This window comes from Prionailurus bengalensis, chromosome X, assembly GCF_016509475.1.
Source record: "Prionailurus bengalensis isolate Pbe53 chromosome X, Fcat_Pben_1.1_paternal_pri, whole genome shotgun sequence".
NCBI classification, from domain to species: Eukaryota; Metazoa; Chordata; class Mammalia; order Carnivora; family Felidae; genus Prionailurus; species Prionailurus bengalensis.
In genome coordinates, this window is record NC_057361.1 from 123,736,330 (window position 1) to 123,748,371 (window position 12,042).

General features: G+C 38.1%; 1 long non-coding RNA gene across 1 annotated transcript in view; it reads left to right on the top strand.

Moving 5' to 3' along the window:
- Positions 1–1,820: 1,820 nt before the first annotated feature.
- LOC122476926 overlaps positions 1,821–12,042 on the top strand; it is a 68,098-nt gene continuing 57,876 nt past the window's right edge. The window contains exon 1 of the long non-coding RNA XR_006295625.1: positions 1,821–2,062. This is a non-coding gene — a long non-coding RNA (uncharacterized LOC122476926). The remainder of the gene's footprint in view (positions 2,063–12,042) is intronic.

Sequence of the window (12,042 nt, forward strand, 5' to 3'; positions counted from 1 at the left end):
GGATCCCTGACACATTTCACCTTCACTTAGCATCAGCAAATGTATCACATTCTCTGTTTTTTCCATTGCCTCTCCAACACCAGGCTTGAGGGGCTGGTGGATTTATCTGAGAGGATGCCCAGCCCCTGCCTGATTCTGTTTATTGATCTTAGTTAGGCTACGATCTGTTACCCAGCTCTGGATAAGTGCCTTTACTAGTCCTTCTCTTTCCTCTCTCACTTCAGATCTGTCAGCCACAGAAATGTTGTTCTTTCCTTCTTTTTGCTTAGTTCATGCCATACTGATCATTTGTTTACCATTCTGGAAGCCCTTGAATCTCTTTCATGACTCCATGGAAGGCTTTAGCAAAAGAGCTATAACACCAAAGGAGAGAGCATGCCCAGCAACTAGCACAGTGCCTGACACACTGTAAGCACTCATTACACAAATGTCTATAAGCAGCAGTTCTCAAATGTAAGCATACATCAGAATCATCCAAAGGCTTGTTAAAACACAAAGCTCTGGGTGCCACCCCCAGAGATTCTGATTCAGTAAGTCTAGAGTGGGGGACAAGAATTTGCATTTCTAACAAGTTTCTGGGTGGTGGTGATACTGTTGGTCTAGGTACCACATTTCAAGAACCACTGGTCTTTGGAAAGTATGTAAATGAATAAATGAAAGGGAACTTGTAAAATTACTCACTGTACCCTGGGGACTGTATAATTGCAATTAGTTGGCAAGGAATGCACATGGTTGCTGAAGGTTGGAGGTAGTTCAAATGTTAAAGAATGGAATCTTGATGAATGCATATGGGACAGGGAGGTTGGGGGGATACATAGAGAAATAAGGGCAGACTAAGGAACAATATAAAGACATGAGGTGACTGTGTGTGAGTAAATTGGCATCCCATATCCAATGTCTCCAGTGATGTTTAGCCAACTCTTACAGATTAGCTGCTTGGTTACCTGCGCCTTAATCCAGATCTAGCCACAAATTAAGGAGTCTGCAGAGCAGAAGAGGATCTAGGCAAGAAAAAAGATACATGCTAGTAAGGAAGTGACATACAGGGCTGCTGGATTAGGTGAAGTAGGTCTAGCATCCTAGAGATTTGTTAATGCAGGGAAGAGAAAATATAAGCAGAAATTTTCATAATTTCTAATTGGTTGTTTTTCATATCTACTGATTCTTATTTCCTTTATGCCTGGTTGGATATATGGGGTTTTTTTTGTTTCTTTTTTAAAATGGATGTTATTTATTCATCTCTTTGAGCATCCTAAACATATCTTTTATTGAGTCATTCTTATTTTGTCATGAGCAAATTCATCTCCTGAGTGTTGACTTCTTTTTTTTTTTTAGTTGACACTCCTAGTATAGATTTCTTCATGTGTTTTGAAATTTTGGCTTATCTCACATAGTTCCACATTTTCTTCTTTTCTCTGCTCACATCCTTTCTTATTTAGCAATCTTTTTTTATTTAAAAAAAATTTTAACATTTATTTATTTTTGAGAGAGAGAGAGACAGACAGAGAATGAGTGGGGGCGGGGCAGAGAGAGAGGGAGACACAGAATCCAAAACAGGCTCCAGGCTCTGAGCTGTCACCACAGAGCCCCACGCGAAGCTCAAACTCATGAACCATGAGATCATGACCTAAGCCAAAGTTGGACACTTAACTGACTGAGCCACCCAGGCGCCCCTCCTGTTTAGCAGTCTTGCTAATAATGCCTCCACCTAGAACCCGAGGGCCCCCAGTCAAGAATCAGGTGTGAAGTTTGTGGCTCAGGGCCTCCATCCTTCTGCAATTTTTGGAGTGCCACGAGGTTTACAGGCAGCTTGAGCCAAGTCCTGTGTTTGTTTCATCCTATATCCATAGGTTTGTAGCTTGATGTAAACCATTGCTCCAGTCAGGGAGTAATTGTAATGTTTATAAACCCTTTTATGAATGGGGAAGCACCACATTAATTTGATTTCAAGCAGTAAAATCCAGTCCGTTCTCATTACCCCACAGGAGCAGAATACCTGATTGTCTCTGTCTGCTTCTAGATCCAGACCTCAGCTGGCTGTGGCTTCATTCCTACTTAGCAGGTATTTTTTATGTTCCATTTTTGGTGCCCTGAGATATTTATTTTATTTTTTTAGTGTTGCTGTGCCTTTTAAATTGTCTCTTTATAGTATATACTTGCCATGCTTTGGTGTGGGTATCTCAAAATGTGAAATTAAAAGACATCTTAACTAGTAGTCCAAAGTGGTTTAGCTCTCAAGAGTCCTTTACTAGTGTTGTTTGGACTCTTCAGTGATTTACAAAAGACTGTATTAGTTTCCTAAGGCTGCCATAACACAATGCCACAAGCTGGACAACTTAAAACAACAGAAATTTCATTCTTTCACATTTCTGGAAACTAAAAGTCTAAAACCAAGACATCAGCAGGGACATGTTCTCTTTGAAGGCTATAGAGGAGGATCTTTCCTTGCCTCTTCATAGCTTTTGGTGGTTGCTGGCAATCCTTAATGTTACAACCACTGCCTCCATCTTCACATGGCATTCTCCCTATATCTGTGTCTCTATTTTCACTTCTTCTAAGGGCACCAGTTATTGGAATGGGGCCCACCCTAATCCAGGATGACCCCATCATAACTAATTACATTTGCAAAGACCCTATTTCCAAATAAGGCCACATTCACACGTTTAGAGCAGCATGAATTTTGGGAGGACACTATTCAACTCAGTACACTAGGCTATTGGCCTAGTGGCCAGCCCTGCTCCTGACTGAGGCAAGGAGGTACTTAGTTTACCTCCCTATTCCCAGCTCTGGCTGAAGCCGTTTGGCTCCCCCATTAAATGATATATTCAAATGTCGGATTGAATTAAGGAATGAGAAGCCATCACTTAACCTTGCTTCAGTCAGAACATTGGAGTTCATGTCCAACAGTGGATCAGTAGCAAATCCCCATGTATGAAAGATGGCAAATGGTTTTTTCCCTTTGTACCCTAATACTCCTGAGCAAAGTGCTCAGGTCCAGAAGGACAGGCATAGTTCTTTCAAGAGGTAACCTGGGAATTCATAGTTGGAAAAGGAAGTCCAAGAATACTTCATTTACCTAGCATCATTTTACCTTTTGTTCTGGCAATAAACAATCCCAAGTGGCTAAACTTCCTGCATTTGAACCTGCTTTGTACTGTATTGCTGTTTCTGCCCCACTGTCAGTGGCCATTTCTGATATCTGTCAGCCTCATTTCTAGTAGCTCTGGTCCTCTCTAATGTGCTGCTTCTACGTGCTACAGGCAGAGACTTGGCAGCAGAACTTGTTAGACATGTGAGTGTAAGACAGAGAGACCGTGTGCAAAGCCTGCAGAGTTCTCTGGCAGAGGAAGGGCAGAAGATATAGGATTATTTCAGCTCTTCAGAGATCTTTCTGAGGTTGATAACTTTATGATTCTGTTAGGTGACCTTGGAATAACTGAAGCTTCACTGCAATCTGCAGCATTCACAGACTTTAAGTTTGGACGCAGGCTCCCATTTGTACCACTGGAGGCCTAGGAAGGTCAGAGTGGTGAAGCTGCGACCAGCCCACAGATTAGGCTCTTCCTGCCATTCCATCTTCCTCTATCTTGCCTTACTCAGTGGTTTCCTCCCAGATGCCTAGGGCAGAGCAAGGCTCCAGGTATCGGACCCTGGGTATCACAGCAGGTAAATTCTAGGGGATACTACAGGCAGTATAGCATGGTAGAAAGAAGGGCCTTCAAACCAGCCAGACCTAGGTTCGAATCCCCACTCTGACCACTTATTAGCTTTATGACTTGGGAGAAATAACTTAAACTCTCTGGTCTTGATTTAAATGTGTATAAAATGAGAATAATAATAATGTGTACCTTGCATGGATGCTTTTTGGGTATAATTAAGACAAAGCAATAAATGCATTTAACATACTGTAGACACTCAATGGTAGCCTAGCATTCATATTATTGATGTTAGTCTTTTTTTTTATTTATTTGTTTATTTTAAAAGAGAGAGAGCATGCACGCAAGCAGGGGAAGGGCAGGGGGAGAGAGAGAGAGAGAGAGAGAGAGAGAGAGAGAGAGAGAGAGAGAATCCCAAGCAGTCTCCTCACCATCATCGCAGAGCCCGACTCAGGGCTCAAACCCATGAACCATGAGATCATGACCTGAGCCGAAACCAAGAGTTGAATTCTTTACCAACTGAGCCACCGAGGACCCCCAGATGTTAGTCTTTTAAATAAAAACTTATTTTATTTTGATAAGAACACTTATAATGATATCTGTCTTCTCAACAAAATTTTAAGTGGACAATATATTATTGCTGACTATAGGTTCAATGTTGTACAGTAGATCTCTAGAACTTACTTATCTTGCTTCACTGAAAACTTTATGCCCCTTGATTAGTAACTTCCCATTTGTTCCTCCCATCAGTCCTGGTAACCACTATTCCATCCTTTGATTCTGTGAATTTAACTATTTTAGATACGTCATATAAATAGAATTGTGCAGTATTTGTTTTTTTCTGTTACTGCTTTATTTCACTTAGCATAATGTTCATTATGTAGCATAAGTTTCATCCATGTCATTGCATATTACAGGATTTCCTTCTTTTTAAAGGCTGAATAGTATTCTTTTGTATGCATATACATTTTCTTTATCCAGTCGTCAGTGGACATTTAGGTTGTTTCCACCTCTTGGAAACTGTGAATATTGTTGCAGTGAACACGGCAGTGCTAATATCCCTGTAAGATCTTGGTTTTGATTTTTTTTGGATAAAGACCCAGAAGTGGGATTGCTAAGTCATATGATAGTTCTATTTTAAATTTCTTGAGAAACCTCCATATTGTTTTCCATTGCAGCTATATCTTTTTGCATTCCTACCAACAGTGTGCAAGGCTTCCAATTTCTCCACATCCTCACCAACATTCACTGTCATTAGCTTTCTTGGTGAAAGCCATCCTAACAGGTGTGAGGTGATATCTACTGTGGTTTTGATTTGCTTTTTCCTGATGATTAGTGATGTTGAGCATTTTTCATATGTCTGTTGGCCATTTGTATGTATTCTTTGGAAAAATGTCCTTTCCAGTTTTTGGCCCATTTTTAAATAGAGTTATTAGAATTTTTGTTATTGTTGTTGTCGTTTTGTTTTGTTTTGTTTTGTTTTGCTATTGAGTTGTGGGATTTCCTTATATATTTTGAAGATTAACCACATATCAGTGATACAGTTTGCAAATGTTTTCTTCCATTCTGTTGGTTGTCTTTTCACTCTGTTGATTGTTTCATTTGATGCACAGTTTTGTTTGTTTGTTTGATGTAGTCCCATTTCATTATTTTTGGCATTGTAGCCTGTGCTTTTGGTGTCATATCCATGAAATCACTGTCAAGACCAATGAAGCTTTTCCCCTATGTTATCTACTAGTTTTACAGTTTCAGGTTAAGTCTTTAATCCATTTTGAGTTGATTTTTGTGTATGTGTAAGGTAGGGGTCAGTTTCATTCTTTTTAATGTGGATATCCAGTTTTCCCAACACCATTTTGTTGAACTGACCATCCTTTCCCCATTGTATATTTTTGGTACCCACGTCAAAGATCAGTTGACTGTATATGTGTGGATTTATTTCTGGGCTCTCTATTCTATTCCATTTTTCTCTGTATATGTCTCTATGCCAGTGCAATACCATTTTGATTACTGTACATTTGTAATATATTTTGAAATCAGGAAATGTGATGCCTCTAGCTTTGTTCTTTCTCCAAATTGATTTGGCTACTTGTGGTCTTTTGTGATTCCATATGAATTGTAGAATTTGTTTCTTCCATTTCTGTAAAAAATGCCACTGGGATTTTGATATGGATTACATTGAATCTGTGGACTGCTTTGGGTAATATGGACATGTTAACAATATTAGTTCTTCTGATCCATGTATATCTTTTAATTTATTTGTGTCTTCTTTAATTTATTTCTTTTTTCTTTTTTTAATCTTATTTATTTATTTTGAGAGAGAGAGAGAGAGTGCACATGCAAGTGGGAGAGGGGGAGGGGCAGAGAGAGGGAGAGAGAAATCCAAGCAGGCTCCATGCTGTCAGTGCAGAGCCCTAAATGGGGTTCAAATTCACGAACCATAAGATCATGACCTGAGCTGAAACCAGGAGTCAGACACTTAACTGACTCAGTCACCCAGGAGCCCCTAATTTATTTCTTTTTTTAAAAGTGATCTCTATGCCCAACATGGGGATTGAACTCACAACCCCAAGATCAAGAGTTGCATACTCTACTGACTGAGCCAGCCAGGGACCACTAATTTCTTTCGGTGTTTTTTAGTTTTTAGTATGCAAGTCTTTTACCTCCTTAGTTAAGTTTATTCCTAGGTATTTTATTATTTGTGGTGGAAATTGAATTGTTTTTCTAATTTTCAGATAGTTCAGAGTTAGTATATATAAACTAAACTAATTTTTGTATGTTGATTTTGTGTCCTGCAGCTTTATTGAATTTGCTCATTAAAGTTATAACAGGTTTTTTTAATGGAGTCTTCAGGGTTTTCTACATATAAGATCATGTCATCTGAGAACAAGGACACTTTTACTTCTTCGTTTTCTATTTGGATATGCCTTTTATTTCTTTTTATCACCTAATTATTTTGGCTAAGACTTCCAGTACTACACTGAATAGAAGTGGCAAGAGTGGGCACTCTTGTCTTATTCCTGGTCTTAGAGGAAAATCTTTCCATTTTTCACCATTGAGTATGATGTTTTAGTTGTGGGATGTTCATATATAGTCTTTATTGTGTTGAGGTTCTTTTCTTCTATTCTTAGTTTATTGAGAATTTTTCTCATGAAAAGGTGTTGAATTCTGTAAAATGATTTTTCTGTATCTATTGAGATGATCATGTGATTTTTGTCCTTTATTCTGTTACTGTGTTGTGTTACATTACTCAATTTGCATATATTGAACCATCCTTGCATCCCAGGGATAAATCCCACTTGGTCATGTTGTAAGATCCTTTTAACGTGCTGTTGAATTTGCTAGTTTTGGTTTGCTAGTATTTTGTTGAAAATTTGGCATCTATATTTATTAGGTATATTGGCCTGTTGCTTTCTTATGATGTCTTTGTCTGGCTTTGGTATCAGGATAATTCTGCCCTCCAAGAATGTGTTTGGAAATATTCCCTCCTCTTCCATTTCTTGGAAGAGTTTAGGAAAGCTTGGATTAGTCCTTTAGTATTTGATAGAATTCACCAGTAAAGCAATTTGCTCCTGAGTTTGTCTTTGTTGAGAGGCTTTAAATTATTTTTTAAAAATTTTAATGTTTATTTTTGAGAGACAGAGCACGAGTGGGGGAGGGGCAGAGAGAAAGAGAGACACAGAATCCAAAGCAGACTCCAGGCTCTGAACTGTCAGCACAGAGCCCAATGCCAGGCTCAAACTGTGAGATCATGACCTGAGCCAAAGTCAGACACTTAACCAACTGAGCCACCCAGGCTCCCCAGGAGAGGTTTTAAGTTATTAATTCAATCTCCATACTAGTTATAGGTCTGTTAAGACTTCTTTTTCTTCATAACTGAGTCTTGATAGGTTGTGTGTTTCTAGGAATTTATTTATTTATTCCAGGTTATCCAGTTTGTTGGCATTTAATTGTTCATAGTAGTTTCTTATGATCCTTTGTATTTCTGTGACATCAGTTGTAATATCTCTTCTTACATTTCTAATTGTATCTACTTACTTCTTTCCGTTTTTCTTATTTTAGATAAGGGTTGTCAGTTTCATTTATCTTTTTAAAAAACCAATTCTTAGTTTTGTTGATTTTTCCTTTTTTTATATTTTTTTATATTTTCACTTATTTCTGCTCTAATCGTTATTTCATTCCTTCTGCTAAACTTAGACTTAGTTTGTTCTTCTTTTCCCAGCTCCTTGAGGTGCAAAGTCTTTTACTTGAGATCTTTCACTTTTTTAAATGTAGGCACTTATTGCTATGAACTCCTCTCTTGGTACTGCTTTTGTTGCATCCCATAAGTTTTGGTATATTGTGTTTTTGTTCTCATTTGTCTTGAGATATTTTCTAATTTATTTTTTATTTCTTCTTTGACTCAATGCTTTTTCAAGACTGTAGTGTTTAACTTCCACATATTCGTGAATTTTCCAGTTTTCTTTCACTGTTGATTTCTAGTTTCATTCCATTGTGGTCAGAAGAGATATTTGGTATGACTTCACTCTTAAATTTATTAAGACTTGCTCTGTGATCTAATGTGATCTATCCTAGAGAAAGATTTGTGTGTGCTTGAGAAAAATGTTTATTCTGCTGCTGTTGGGTGAAATGTTCTCAGTATACCTTTTAGATCCATTTGGTGTGTAGTGTTGCTCGAAGTCTCAGTTTCCTTATTTATCTTCTGTCTGTATAGTCTAGCCATTATTGAAGGTGGAGTACTGAAGTCTGTTACTATTATTGTTTTGCTGTTTACTTCTGCCTTCAGTTATATCAATGTTTGCTTTCCACCTTTAGGTGCTCTGATATGGGTACATATATATTTATAATTATATTTCCTTGGCAGTTCAACACTTTTATCATTATATAATATCCTTCTTTGTCTCTTATAACGGTTTTAACTTTAAAGTCTATTTTGTGTGATAAAAAGCATAGACACTCCTGCTCTCTTTTGGTTACCATTCACATGGAATATCTTTTTCTATCCTTTCACTTTCAGCCTATTGTGTCTTTAAATATAAAATGAGTTTCTTGTTGACTGCATATAGTGGGATCTTCTTTTTCTTATCCATTTTAGCCACTTTTCACTCTGTGTCTTTTGATTGCAATTTAATCCTTTTACATTTAATGTAATTATTGATAAGGAAGATTCACTATTGCCATTTTGCTAATTGTTTTCTGTTAGTTTTGTAGTTCATTTTTCTGTTTTGTTCTCTCTTTCCTCCTCTTCCTCTCTCTTCCTTTGTACTTTATTGATTTTTTACATTGATATGCTTTGATTCCCTTCTTTTTTCTTTTGTGTAACATCTATAGGTATTTTTGTGTGTGTGGTTACCTTGGAGCTTAAATAAAATATCTTATAGTTATTAAAGGCTATTTTAAGTGATAACAAGTTAACTTCAGCAATATACAAACACTCTGCACTTTAATTTCTCCCAATATGCTTTGTTATTGCCACAATTTACATCTATTCAGATTGTGTATCTTTAAATAAATTCTTAGTTATAGCTGTTTTTTAATACTTTTGCCTTTTAACTTTTATAGTATAATTAGAAGTGATTTACCTATCACTATTACAATAATACAGTATTCTATATTTGTCTATACATTTAACTTTACCAATGAGTTTCATACATTCTTATGTTATTATGTTGCTGCTTACCATCCTTTCATTTCAACTTGAAAAACTCTCTTTAGCATTTCTTGTAAGGTAGGTCTAGTGGTGATGGATTTTCTCAGCTTTTGCTTATTTGAGAAAATCTTTATCTCATTTTCATTTTGGAAGGACAGTTTTGCCTGGGTAGTAGTCTTTGTTGGAAGTTTTTTCCTTCACAATTTTGAATATATCACCCCACCCTTTTGTGGCCTGCAAGGTTTCTTCTGAAAAATAAGTTCATAACCTAACAAGAGTTTCCTTGTATGAGACAAATCACTTTTCTTTTGTTGCTTTCAAAATCCTCTCTGTCTTTGATTTTTGACAATTTGATTATAATGTGCCTCAGTATGGATTTCTTTGGGTTCATCGTATTTGTTGTCTTTTGGGCTCTTTGGATCTGGATGTCCATTTCCTTCTGCAGAATTGGGATGTTTTCAGCCATTTTTTAAAATGAGCAATATAGATAGATAGATAGATAGATCTTCTTAATTGTTTCTCATAAGTTCTTTAAGCTTTCATCATTATTTTTCATGCTTTTATTGCTCCTCTGGCTAAATTGTTTTCAATAACTTTTGATTCAAGTTTTTATTTCTTTCTTCTGCTTGGTCTAGTCTGCTGTTGAACCCCTCTAGCAAAATTTTCAGTGCAATTATTTTGTTTTTAGGCTCCATTATTTCTGTTTAGTACTTTTTTTATATTTTCTATTTCTTTATTGAAATTTTCACTTTGTTCATGCATTGATTTCTTGGCCTCAGTGCACATCTTTATGATAATTATTTCGAATTCTGTCAGACAAATGATATAACTCCATTTCATTAGGGTCAGCTTTATCATGTTCCTTTGTTTAGAACATCTTTGTCTAATTCTTCATTTTATTTAACTCTCTGTGTTGGTGTCTGCACATTAGACAAAGCAAGCACCTCTATTAGTCTTCACAAACTGGCCTCAGACAAGAGAAGACTCTCACCAATCAGCCTAGCCAGAGATTCTGAGGGCCTCTACCAACTTTTTCCTTCCCCTACCAACTGTGCTTTTTTTACACTCACTCTGTGCTGAGCAAGGAACTTTGGAGCTATGGCACCTACCAGTCTAAACCACCATCTCCATTTCCCCTAGATGGCTAAACTGCACTGGATCCATCCAAGTTCCACATCTAGCAAGAAAGAAGCAAGTCCTCTGGGTAGATTCTTTAGAAAAGCTGGAGTGCTGGATGCAGAAACCTACCTCCTCCTTCCCCTGAGAGAATCTGGGTGCCAAGGGGTTTCTCCCTGATCATATAGCACTTTACTGGATGCAGGGACTCTGGTAAGAGGGTGTCCCAAGCCTTCCTACTGGCCTTAGAGAGTGTGGTTTTATGTTCACCTGGGATACAGGAGCCTTTCAATTCATTTCTGGATTTCTAACAGAAGGGAATTTGTTCATAAATTGTTGTTGAATTGGTGTGTTTGTGAGGGGAAAACACGGCACAGGGCTTCCTACTCCATCATCTTATTTACATTACTCTGGATGTTAATCTTCTGTTCATCCATTTACTCAGCATCAGAAAATTCTTATAGTTTCCTGTCTTTTCCTCTCTTTTCAGACACAGTAGCACAAGAGACAAACAGCCTTCTGTTCCTGCTGAGAGATTGCTAATAAGCACTAGTCCTCAGCTCCATGAGTTGCAGAATGAGTCAGTAATACAGCCGCAGGCTTTAGGACAGTAGGCATATATGACCAGCTCTCCCTCACTTTGCCTCTGGCCCCTTTTCTCCTAACACTATGACTCTCAGGGCTGTAGACAAGCAAGTCCAAATTGGCAGCTCACCCCTCCAGGGGGACCCAGGGGGCAAGAAGCCCTCAAGCTCAGCATCTCACAAGTACTCAGAAGATATAGGTACAACTGTGTTCTCTACCCTTTGAAGAACTTCTTGAAGACCTTCAGAAGCAGAAGGAAGGTGTTATTCCCTTCCCTTCCTCCTATCCACATCTTCCACCTGCCCCTTTACCACCTCAGTCAGCATCTGAGGAAACAGATGGATAAGCAGCTACTGTTATAGAAAGGCCAACATGAAGATTCCAATACTGGGGCCATGTTGCTGGTCAGAATTCATCAGCCATTTGCAATAGCATTTTTGATGTTTTCAAATCATTTCTTGACTATTTTTTAATCCAATACCCATTTTAGAGATGAAGAAACTAAGGCAAAGAAGGAAGTGGATCCCTGAGTGAGTCAACAGCTGAAGTGGGGCCAGAGCCCTGGTTTCTTGCCTCTTTTGGCTCCTTCCATTCTATGTGAGCCCTGAAAGTTTGGAATGAAGGATTCAGAAGATGGTGACCTGTATGTCTACTACCTGTTAATTAGTCAGCCTGAACTTCTTTGGAGGCCCTAGAAACTCAGGGCTTCACTCTAAACAAAGGACTGGCCAAGATGTGGAAAGGGAAGGCCAATGTCTTCATCCTAGTTTTGTCACTCAAGCTCTAGACTCCTAGATATCACACACTGGCCATGTATGAAGAGTGATCCTGGAGAGAAGGGCACCCAGGGAGGTCAGGAGCAGAGCTTGGGTGAGAAACCAGACCCTCACCTTCTCTGGGTCACTACAGGGCACTTATACATTCTGCCCTGCTATGGTTGCCTTTCTGAGCTTCACTTTCCCCATCTGTAAAGTAGATTTAACATTCTCATCAACTGTCTTATAGAGGCTATTAGAAGGCTCAGAGGTGATAGGGTTA